This window comes from Ambystoma mexicanum, chromosome 9, assembly GCF_040938575.1.
Source record: "Ambystoma mexicanum isolate Mex_15411 chromosome 9, UKY_AmexF1_1, whole genome shotgun sequence".
Lineage (NCBI taxonomy): Eukaryota > Metazoa > Chordata > Amphibia > Caudata > Ambystomatidae > Ambystoma > Ambystoma mexicanum.
In genome coordinates this window covers 282205406-282217771 of record NC_090931.1, presented here as the reverse complement: position 1 = coordinate 282217771, position 12366 = coordinate 282205406, and positions in this window count along the sequence as shown.

Genomic DNA, 12366 nt, shown 5'->3' with positions numbered 1-12366 from the left:
CACAAGAACAGGAACCAGGAAGCACTGTGCACTTCCTGGTTCCTGCACATATGCAGAGGAGTCAGAGCACTCTTTCTGCATTCCCTAAGTATTCTGAATGTACACCAAAGCTAAGAAGAACCCCCTAAGCACATTCAGGCATGCAGTTTCCCAGTCTGCATCCCCAATGGGTCATGCAAGGCTTGACAAGCAACCCCCCCACCCCCACACCTTGCATAGTACATTGGACATGGGCACTTGGTAACAGAAACTGTCAAAGGGAAACTGTGTTTTCCCTTTGACAGCTAAAGTCCGCCCAGGAGTGCTCCCTCAGCTGCAGCAAGTAACTGAGGGAGCACTCAGTGCTTCACTGGGCAGGCTCAGTACGGCTCGTCCAGAATGGGTGGCAGCACTGACACGTTAGTTACCCGTCACCCATTTGCTTGCTCCTGGAGAGAGTAGCAGGAGAAGAGAAGAACAAGTAACATGAGACTCAGACTGATACTAGGAACATGCTCGAGGCTAAAACCCAGAAGCTGGCAAGCGCCAGAGACCATTGGTGAGGGAGTTAGGACAGTGTTCCAGAAAGTTGGCATACTAACAGAGAGAGTAGAGACAGAAGAAAAGCGCAGGTAAGATTTGATGATGCTAGGTGCCTGCTTGGGGTTGTAACCCAGAAACTGGCAGAGGCCATTGAGAAGAAATAGCCTTTTTGATAAACCTGGTTGACGGGTGATAATAACCTCTGTCTGAAAAGCAACACGCTGGGGAGAGGGGGGCAGGGAGAACGTATTCCTGGCACCTGTTGAAGGGGGGTGCTAGGGCAGGTGTGGTGAGGATGCCAGGTTCTTGGTTTTGCTGACAGGAGTGTGCTGTGAATGCCACTACCAATCACTGGAGTGTGACCTATCTCCTGGAGCCACTGCCAAGGCTGAGAAAGAAGCATGCTGAGGCACTTTAAATATAGAGAGTGTTAGCCAATTTATGAAATACACTGAGACTGTGAGCGACAGCCCTGAGAGCCTGTTGATTAGAATAGGGAATTGGAAATTAAAGTAGGACATTAGGTCCTCTTAGAATAGACCCTTGTGCTAATTGTATTTTCTCCTCCATCCTGACACTGTTAACCATTGTTTTTACTTCTTAATTTTAGCCTGGCCCACACCAAGTCTTGTAGCAGTTTCTCTCACCGTAGGGGCGAGGGGGAGAGAGAGGGAGACGAGAAAGAGAGAGGGGCGGGGAAAGAGAGAGAGATAAGGAGAAAAAGGGATTGAGATGGGGGATAGGGAGAGAGAAGGGAGACAGAGGGGGGAGAAAAGAGGGAGAGGGAAATAGAAGGGAATATAAGTAGCATTACCCTTTATAGGGCATAAGATTGGGAATCGACAACAGACGTAGCCATAGTAGTACAGGTTTAAGTTTGGCAGCATAATGAATTCCTAAATGTGCAGGCTCCAAGAGCAATACTATACCAGGTGTACTTTAAAGGAGAGAGAGTAACTTTTGTTAACAAAGTCATTTTCTCTGATAATCAATGTCTTAATGTAATCTCAGCACCATACAACACAGCTGTGGTCACCTGGGCTCTAAAGCTCTCAAGACTCTGTGCAATGGACCGCCCCCAAATCATTTCAAGAAGGCAACCGTAAACCCAGCCCATCTTTTAAAGACAATCTAACTTTTGTCAATTTGAGGAGCCGAGGAACCCTTGGCATTAGAACGCATGCATTCCAAAAAATCAACAAAGTCGATTCAGACCCTCTCATGACAGGTGAATATTTTCTTTGGCTGGTATAACATGGCTTTGGTTTTAGAACTCTTAATTGTAAGGCCCTTTTCATCGCAGATCAAAGATGTGTTAAATGCTTTCCTGATTCAAGTTTTGCAAATGTGTATATGAAATCTGCCCCTTGACCTACGGCTGTGGGTGTAATGCTGTGATGATAGACTTCTGTGGCCCCATGTAAAGGAGGAAAGCATCACCAAATGGTGATGTGACGAAATGACTAATGTAAGGTAATGTAATGCATCATTTGTATGGCGCCTTTCAACATTAGTATGGTCACAACATGCCGTAGGTTGAAGTCCAGGTATGGGAAGAATTTGAGGAGGTGCTAGTATGCGTGTGTGCACATTGGCCAACACGATGATATGAGGTGTGGCCAAGTCCCTGCTAGCCACCCATGTCGAGCTGATAATAAAAGGTCTTGAGAGGGTATGTGAGAGCGGGAGAGACATTATGTGTGCAGCTACTTATCAAATGTGGGTCGTGAACGGTAATTGCATTGTTATGGCAGAGGTGTTCTGCGAAGTGCCTTCGAGTAGTGTATGATGGCAGATGCATGTGGGTCTGCGGCTGTGTCTTCGGCTGGTTCCCCTAAGCATGGAGTTTGAGGAGTCCAATGCATTGTCTACATGCCACCAGTGACTTAGATTTAAAATAATGACGTGGTTGTATAGCTTTAATTCAGAGGCTAGATTCTACATGCTCTTAGGTTCAGTGTAAAGGTTATCATCAGCATTCTTCTAGATTCAATATCTGGCTGCAAGATTCAATATCTGGCTGCAAGATTCAATATCTGGCTGCATTCTACATTCTTCTAGATTCAAACATTGGCTAAAAATCCTCAATCCGCCTAGGTTCAGTACCCAGAATAGATTCTTCAATTCGCCTAGATTACATACAAAGACTATTCTGCAATTCACCTAAATTCAGTTCAATGGCTACATTATAAGTTTACCTGGAATTAATTAAGTGGCTGCATTCCCGCAAGGACCTTGAATAAAGTCATGGCTACGTTATGCAGGTAGCTAAGATCAATACACTGGCTGTACTCTTCATTCACCTAGATTTGAGCCTGGCTGCATTCTACAATCACTTCGTGTCGATACACTGGTTGCACTATACCAATCAACTAGAAAGAGCACAATTGCTACACCTTATCAGTCACCTGACTGCATTCAAACCACTGGCTATGAGAAATTAGGATGTTGCCTCTTACCTGACAGTCGCTGTCAATTGGTTTAGAGTGATGGTTGGTGGCTCCATGGGTGAAAAGGGCAAGCTGTGGATGGGAGCTGCCCCTGCAAGCCTCCCTCAGACCCCCGGCCAGTCACCTGGGCAGAGGCGTCCTGGTTGAGCCACTGAGAGCAGGTGTCCTCTAGTCAAGTGACTCGACTCAGGTGCCAGACAGAGACCAAGGTGCTGATCCAGAAGCTGCTCTTTGCCTCAGACCCTAACCATCTGGTCGGACAGGCTGCCCTGGGTGAGTCACCGCAGTGGGTGTCTTCTAGTCATGTGACTCGGACCACGGACCAAATGGGGACCATGGAGGGTGGGCATGGTGTTCTGGCCTAGGTATCTTTGTGTAGGCATGAACGTGAGGGAGAAAGTCAGGTTGCAGGAGGGAAAAGCCAAGTTTTGAGGGCCTTCCTGAAGGCAAGGTGGTCTTCTAGGAGGTAGAGGTTGAATGGGTGGGAGTTCCAGATTGTGGGTACTTGGACAGAGAAGGAGGATCCTCCTAATCTGGTGAAATTGAAAGGGAGGACCACAAGGAGGTGTGCAGAGCCAGATCGGAGGTTTATGTTGGGTTGGTAGCGAGTGAGTTTGATTTGGAGGAATTCAGTGCCTTTCTTGCCAAGGGAATTGTGGGTGATGAAGATGGCTTTGAAAGTGGCCCATCAGCTAATTGGAAGCCAGTGGAGCACCATGAGTGCAGGGAATATGTGTTCTCTTAGGGAGAGGGCAAGCAGTACCCTTGCAGCAGTGGTTTGGATCAGTTGGAGCTTTCTGAGCTGAAAGGCAGGGGAGCCTACGTAAAGGGAGTAGGTGTAATATAGGCAAGACAATATGATGATCAGAATTGCATAGATTCTATGAGGGTAGGAGAGATTCACCTGAGAATGGGGAGGTGATAGTGACATGATCTGGAGGTGGCGTTGATGTGGCGAGAGAGTAAGGTCTGAGCTGATGGTGCATTCCAGGTTCTTTAGTGAGGGGGATCCTGCAAGGCGGCTGGGAAGGGTGTCCAAGAGGTGGGTTGGGGAAGGAGTGCAGACATGCTGCAAATCAGGATTTTGGTTTTGCCAAGGTTGAGGAGGAGGTGGTTGGACATCATCCAGTGGTCGATATCCGTGAGGCAGGAGGTGAGGTCTAGGTGGGGATGAGTACAAGGATGAGTAGTGATAAACTGCCTACTCAGCCCCACATTTCTATCAAACCAACAGTGATCGAATCTTAAGGTGAAACAGGTACAGCCCAACATGGGATACATCCTTCACCGTTTGTGGTAGCACATGCCGAGGACAGGTTACACTGTTCAGGAAGGGGGGTGAGCTGATAGCAGTAGCAACACAAACAACTAAGTACAATGGTAAAAGAATGTCCAATCAAGGTTCTATAAAAATATAGATTTTTAATTAAACAATAAAATACAAACAACTAATCAGAAAACACTAGGAAAAACCCATCCTTGTAAGAGAAAACAGAGAATTCAGTCTTTTGTGAAAGGGCACTCTAGGTTGATTTGAACAGGGGTGTTCAGGCACAACTTTGGCACAGTGTCTGTTTTCAAAGAATGCATTTTTAAGAATAAGTCAGAGAAAGGGGGCTTAAAAGTCACTATGGTCCCAAAAGTGGGACAGAGGGCAGGGCCTCTTTACAGTAAATTAGGATCTTGTCTTTGGGCTCAACAGCGTTGATCCAGGCTTTTCAGCATCAAATAGGGAATCTGAGTGCTTTTGTGCCTGGCCGGTGTCGAGTCGGGGAGCGGTGGCACCCGGTCCAACGATACAGTGCTGTTCAACATCGGTGACAGCTTGCAGTTTGAAGACACTGGGGATGGCAGTTGATGTCAGCTTGGCGCTGCTGGAAGACTTGGCGGCCTCAGCTATGGAGAAGCAGAGACAACAGTTCGCCAGCCAGGGTGCTCAGCTGGTTCAACATAGCATCGGGGTACTGTAGCAGCTTTGGCTTGGGACTAAAAGAAGCTGGTGACCAGGCGGTGGCGTCGAGTTGGAGGCACTAGAAGAATCAGCAGTTCTCAGAAGCAGAGATGGTGAATCTTCAGTATCAGCGTTGAGTGAAATTCAGAGATGTGGAGATGGTTGACTGTCAAGGTCAGAGAGGACTCTGGTGGTTCCAGTGCAGCAGCTTGATAGCATCAAAGATACCCAAACTGGCGTTGATGCAGTTTGGCAATGCATTGAGAGCCTGCAATCCCTTCCCTGGTTCTATGGTCTGCGGAGTCCCAATCCAGGACATCCACAACAAGGAAAATCCTTCTGCAGTCACACTCCAGGGGATCCTTCATCCCCAGTGAACTGGAACCTGGTTTCAGTGTTGCCAAGAAGTAGGGGTCTTGGTCAAAAAGCATTCACCCCACTGTTCCCTGGATATGGTTAGGGAACAGAGCTGCCCTCTGCCTTGGATGCTTACTGTCTTCGCCTCTAAGGGAGAGGACTTTGGAATGGACTGCACTCCCAATAGAGGTCCAAAAATGCATGTTTCTTTTGATGGTCCAAATATGAATCAAAGAATGAGGGGGGTGCCCCTCTGTTTTTTTAAAGGCAAAATGTTTCAGCAGATTGATCCAAAGCAAGTCTGTTGTAATGGGTCCAATCCGGGTTGTAACAAGTGCCCTTTGAATGTTCACTTCACATCCAGAGTACCTTGCCTGCAGAAATTAGAGGGGATAGGAAACGTAAAAGAGCCCCCACACAAACAAAGATGGGTGGACGCTCCCCTCAGCTCACCTCTCCTGTCTGCCTACTGTAAGTATGCCCCCTTCCCTTGCCCGCTGACCTCAAAGGAACTCAAGGGAGCAGCCCCTGGTGTGAGAGGGGATTTGTTTTGTCAGTGCTGCCTCTGAAGTGCCGGTTCTCAGGAGATCACATGGGGGAAGTTCCTATGCCCTGGAGTAAGGTGTTACCCTTCCTGAAGGAAAACCAAAGGTTGACTGAGTTATACAATTATGATCATTTAGATCAGGGGAACAGAGGATTAAAAAGCCTGATCTGGCTGCCGAGACTTTGTGTCCCAGCAGCTTTCTGGGATGCACAGGTGACCTTTGAACCTGCTCTGTGCCCCAGCAGAGCTGGGGCTGCAGATGTTATGAGACTGCTTGCAGCAAAGACACACGTGTGGCTTGAATTTTTCGCACGTAGCATTTATTTTATTTGAAAAGCAGACTTCCCTTTCAGAAACAAAATTAGCTTCATCATTTTATGTTAATAATAATCAAAAAAGCTAGGGCTTTCACACCCTTGCAGATGGTAATCCATCACAGTTGAATACTGACTAAGGGCACCGTTAGATGGGAAATAAGAACAGATGCATAGAAATACCAGAGATTTTTTTTCCATTTAAAAGCACCCTCCAACCAGTGATTGGCACACTGGGTTTAAATACCGTGTGTTATTGACAATACATGCAATGAGTATCACCTAAGAGGAAAATAACTAAAGGTTACACTTATATCGCTGCAGGAGGCAATCAACCCATTCAGATATATTGCTATTAAAAAGGCTGACCGAATAAGAATTCAGGAAAGATCATTTATATTTAAACTTTTAACAATGCCCAACTCCAGGGGCCATCAGCATACTCTACAGCAAAGACAAGTTGAAAACTTTAAACACATATATAGCTCTTTTGAGACGAGCAACAACAGTTTTGTAAAAATTGCTAAATGCAATTAAACACAAAGTAAATAAATAAAAAATAAACACATATATAGCAAAAAAAAAGGCAATCTTTCAAAACAGGTTTTGCCGAGGGACATGTCACAGTGTGATCTTGTGGCACTACATTCCAAACCTTTGTGGCCACAGTGGAGGAAAAACAACCTTCCAAAGCACACGTCGTACACCTGTGATCTGGCTGGCTCCATACATTCTGGAGATATAAAACTGTAGGCGCTGGACCTGTGGTGCATTAGTGCAGACTTCCGTTATAGAAGCCAAACACCCTACAGTGCTTTACTGCCCATCGGTGCCATTATGATTGTGAAACCGTGGAGTCTCTGAGGCAGACGTGATTAAGTCGTCCTCTAGTGAACCACTGATAGGTACACTACAGTATGCTCACAAGCATCGAAGATGGTGCCTGTGCTATAGGAGATGGGAGTGGGGGAGCATCAACCTGTTACTTCGCCTATGGCAGCAACTCGTACCGGCCCTGGACACACAAAGATGGCAGGTAACTACTGTAGATTTCACACCCTGGTCGGGGCAGACATGGGATCTAACAGCCCGCCAGCCCGAGCTTTGTAGGCCGGAGTGAAGCAAGTACCTCAGCTCCGGCTCTGGGCCTTTTAATCCCATATCCGCCCCGCCGCCAGAGCGTGAGAGCTATTTGCACCCTGGTGTTTACCAGGGTGCAAATAGGTTTCATTTTTTTTCCTTCCGACAGGAGATGAGCTCTGCACCAACCCATCTCCTTTCGGAATGAAAGAAAATGCAAAAGAATGGCCACCATAAACATAGAATAGGGACTAGGAAAACAGGTTCCAAAATGGCCATCGTCATCCAAAAAGGGACCTGGTCCTTTTTTTATGTTAATGGTGGTAACCATTTTTGTTTACATTTTTTTTAACGCAACAGGCAGTGAAAGCACGATCATGCCCAGTAAAGGCAGATTGTGATTGGTCAATCCGCCTTTCCCAGTTGCGAATGACGAGTAATGCAGAATGCGAGTAACGTGCTGAAAGTCTGGTCTCAGCATCCAAACTGCTGCGCTCTGCCTTAGCTGAGCCTCCAAGTCAGATACAGGGGGACAGTCACACACTGCACGCTTCTGTAGATAAGTGAGTGGACACAAAGGCAACGACTAATGGGTCCATTTTCTGGGCTGTAATGACAGGATAGAAAAGTCTGCATATCAGTAAGAAAATCCAGTTTTGTGAACCAACCCCATTTACGAACTGCAGCCAAACCGGAGACCAAGTTGTGCTTCTGTCAACAGCAAGTGGAGCAGGGGCACAGCCAGCCTCAAACTTTTTGGGGAGCTGGATGGCAGCTTTAAAGAGTGATGTATTGCCTGCAGGTTAAACATAAATAGCTGCAGTAGGTGCATTAGTCCATTATGCCATCTGTTGGCCCAGAGGCGTTGCTAGGGGGGGCTGAGGAGGCTATAGCCCCGGGTCTTTTGGTTGTAGCCCCGGATAGAAGCTCAAGGGTTACAACCAAAAGGCTATATCTAGCCCAGAGTCCCTCCAGTCCAGACATTGGGCATCATTACGATCTTGGCGGTAGCCATGCCGCTATTGGTGGCATGGCTGTCGCCGAAATCGCGTCCGGGTCCGGGTTCCCAGAAAAAGGAATTACCGGGCATTCCGAGTTCGGAGGAACCCGGCCCGGACCTTCCCCATTCCCATTTCAGCCCCTATAGGGCTGAATGGGAATGGGAGAGGGAGCAAACAACGGCCCGATTACGTGAAACCAGACGTGCAGTCCGGGTCCCGCGAGGGGACCTCGTAATCAGGCGGTACGGGGTTGACGGCGCTGGCACCTTTACCGGCGCCGTTAACCCCGTACCGCCTGGGTTATAATGAGGCCCATTATCTTAGCCCCTGATCTTTTCCAGACCTAGCAACACCCCTGTGTTGGCCCATTAGATCCATCTCCCACCCCTCCTCCCACTTCTGAGGATATTTAGTTTTACAAAGAGATGCTAATCATCTGCTGTAAGAGGTGAGCGATTTGAGAGTTTCTTGCACTAGTGCCTCTTTCCCATCAGTCCACCGGGCTGAGGGTCACAGCTTTTACCTTCAACTTCCTCAATGTGGGAGAGCTTAAGCCCTCCCAAAACATCAGCTGGCCCCACCACTGAAGCTGACCCTTAATTAAAAAATGTATTTGATTTTGCCAGCAAGTCTCTTGCCGAATCCTGCTATGGCGCGTCATGAAAGATCAACACCAAACTAATATGGTTCAGATCGTATCTGGGTTTTATTAAAGGGGTTTCTCTCTTCACCTCCAAACTCGTAGTACTGCAATGCTGGAAAATGGTGGTGGTGAAGTGGGTAATTGTACTAAAAGATCGACCTCTGCGCAAAAAACACATATTCAATTAATTCACATGTATATTTTCTAATGGAAAGAGTCCCTGCACAAAGTTAATACTCAATGCAATATAACGTATTCCTTTTTATTCACACAAATTTTACTGGCACATAAAATGTACTACAGCCAACACGTGCTTCAACCTTTGACAGATTTTCTTCAGGGCTTTGTTATATTGTTTTCATAGCTCCTTCAATAACATAACATAAACAAAAACCATCCCCAATAATCAGATATTGTAAGGGTTATTCCCAAAATATAAATGGGGATAAAAGAATACAAGGAGCAGGGCCCATGGAAAAAAGAAGGAAGACAGAACAAACAAGAAAACACAAGAACACAAAAAAAATGTCATTAGTTTTGGTAACCCTTTACAAATGGTTGTTTATTAGCCTGAAAAATCTCTTATTAAGATGTAGGGTCCTACTGATCTCTTAACAGCCCAATTACCTTAATACCCACCCCTTAATGACTAATACGAACCAAAGCCATCAGTCTAGTAGCTGGAACAATGCAATTGGTCCGACATGTTTTAAAACCATGCTGGGAAAAGAAGCATGAAGCTCATTTCCTGACCCAGCTACGGTGGGGACAGCTGAGGAGAGAGACCGGGAGTACGGTGGCTGGTGGTGCAGAACATTCCCTGCTTCCAGCATTGGTCGGAGCAGCCAGAGGAATCAGAAGGTCTTGCTTTTTCGTTAAAGGCACAGGGAACATTGTCCAGTAAAGCTCACTAGTCAGAGAACTGTCACAAAGATGCAGAGAAGAGGAGATGCTGCCAAGTTGAGCTGGAGGCATGGTGGTAGCTAACAAGTGAACAAATCGCTTCGCAGATTCGACGACAAGCCGCAGACCGAAACAGGAGATGCAAGGGACCCCAAAGCTGTTGCTGAGAACAGGTAAGTCTGCTGAGAGGGACGGGGATGCTGGGATTCTTTGCAGGGTGTCCTGGGTACAGAAGGAAACACAGTGTGAGAGCTGGGGGAAGCTTAAAAAAGATAATAGGGCCACTTGGACATTTGATTACAAGATAAGACATCCATGGACATTATAAAGTACATGTGGGAGAGGAAAAGTGTGGTGGAAAAGTCTGAAATGCAATGAATATTAAAAAACCTGGCAAAGGAGTACACCAGGCAAAAACAAGTGTGTATGAAGTGAACTACATAATGAAAGACCTGGCAGGAGAGTATACCAGGCAAATCCAAGTGGGTTAGGTGCAATACAGTAAATGTGAAAAGGACCTGGCAGGATACTATATCAGTTGTTGTGTGAGGTAAATAATCACAAGGAAGACCAATGCCCTAAGGATTCTGAACTACAGTAAATGTGTAAAGAGAAGGAACCTGCAGGAAAGTATACCAGGTGTTTTGCGAGTCTGGGACCCGCACCCAAATTGTGTCCAGGAACTATATGAAAGAACCTGGCAGGAGAGTATACCAGGTGATGTTGTGTGATTCAGAGAATCCCAAGGAAGATTCATGCCCTTAGGACTTGTGAATTACATTGAATGTGAGAAGCACTTGCAGAAGGCAGACATTTCCCCTGGAATAAGTTCCAACATCAAGAAGAGGGGAGATATCCTTGTGAGCTACAAAGAACTTGATTATTATTTTGAACTTTTGTTTTGGTGGACAGAAACCTGGGGCAGAGAGTCATCCCCTGGAACTGTGAACATTATCCATTTGGAACTTTTGTTGGATGTATGCCTTTTTGTTGAACTTGAACATTTGCACACTTTGCAATTCAGAGACATCACCCGTAGCACCTTAAAGTTACTTTTAGTGTGGGAGGGCTAGTACAGGATTTCAGACACAGGACATTTTTGCTTTGGGCATCTTGACACACAACAGGCCCTTACTTTTGGTTGAGGTAGGGGAAATATCTCCTAGATTAGGGACTGTGAGGCATTTTCCAACCCCTTTATTATTTAATTAGGTTTATGACAAACACCATGAGTCCTCTGAGGCAGCGTCTCTTTACTGGCTCTTGACAGAATTTACATTAGGCATATTATTATCATCACAGTTCTGTCCTCCTTCTTGGTCAGATATGGGTCACAATGTGAAGCTCCTTCACTTGGGTCATTTGTATTTTACTGTATTTTATAGAGCTTTACTCAAAAGGGTTGGACAAAGGCAATACAACCAAAGGTGATAAATGAAACTAAACATCTCACTCAAGTAGAAAGAAAATATACCTTAAAATGGGAGATCGAAGAGCTAGGGGAAGAGCATTCCAATATTTTGGAGCTAGTAAAGAAAAAGAGCGGAAATGAGAGGACGCATAAGGTGGACGAGGGGCAGACAAAAGAAATTGAGACTGGGACCTGAGAGAGCGAGGAGGGACGTAGAAAGAAACAAGACAAGATAAGGAGGAATGAGACCATAAAGGCATTTACAAATAATACAAAGAAAATGATAAAGTAAGAGGGAGTCGAAGGAAAGGTAGCGGAGAAAGTAAGGCAGGAGAAATAGATTCAAGTGGAGAGAGAGGAAGAAGTAGGCAAACAGAAGTGTTGTAAATTGAGCGAAGATGGGAAGGTCTCTAAGCAGGAAGACCAAGAAGAGTGGAGCAACGGTAGGAGAGTGGAGAAAATACAAGCCCCGTGACTCCGGGAATGCGGCTGTCATGAGGCATTAAATGAATCTTCAATTGAGTATGTAAGGTATGGAAAGAGGGGGAAGAATTAATGTGTAAAGGAAGGGTAATTGGCCTCAATGGCCAGGATAGTGCAGAGAGCAGAGTTAGCAAAAATAATTGTTTTCATAATAACTCACCCTAGTGCATTTGCGACTGTTTACTGAGAAAGGATGGAGTTTTGTGATCTCTGCCGACAGCAGGCCAGCAAATGATGTCTCGGCTTTTAATTTCAAAAGCAAATATCAAAAATGGCAGTCAATGGTCTCTTCCTAGTTTACTTTTGAATTGATGTAATGATTCCACTGGGACCTGCAGTACAAATTCTGGAGAGCAAGTAGAGACTGATAGAAAATTAGCCAAGCAACTATCAAATGTGGGGAAGGAGGTAACATAGGGCGAGGCAGATGTCAAAGTAATACTTCCCTTTGCTTTGTTCAATACAAGAAAGGTGCTGCAGTTCACGCCACCATTAAGTCGGTTGTTTTCCCCCAGGCTTGCATATTAAAGAGTTTAAATTCAGAAGGAGGACTATTTGCCTTGCAGGAAGAGTGAGCTCGGAAGCAAAACTGTAACAGTTGCTGAGTGGTTGCACTCGTTAACTGACTGTTCTTCGGACTCCCAATTTATTTTTGAGATGGGCCAGAAAGTTTAACATGGCTCCATGTATAGCAGTTTGTATAA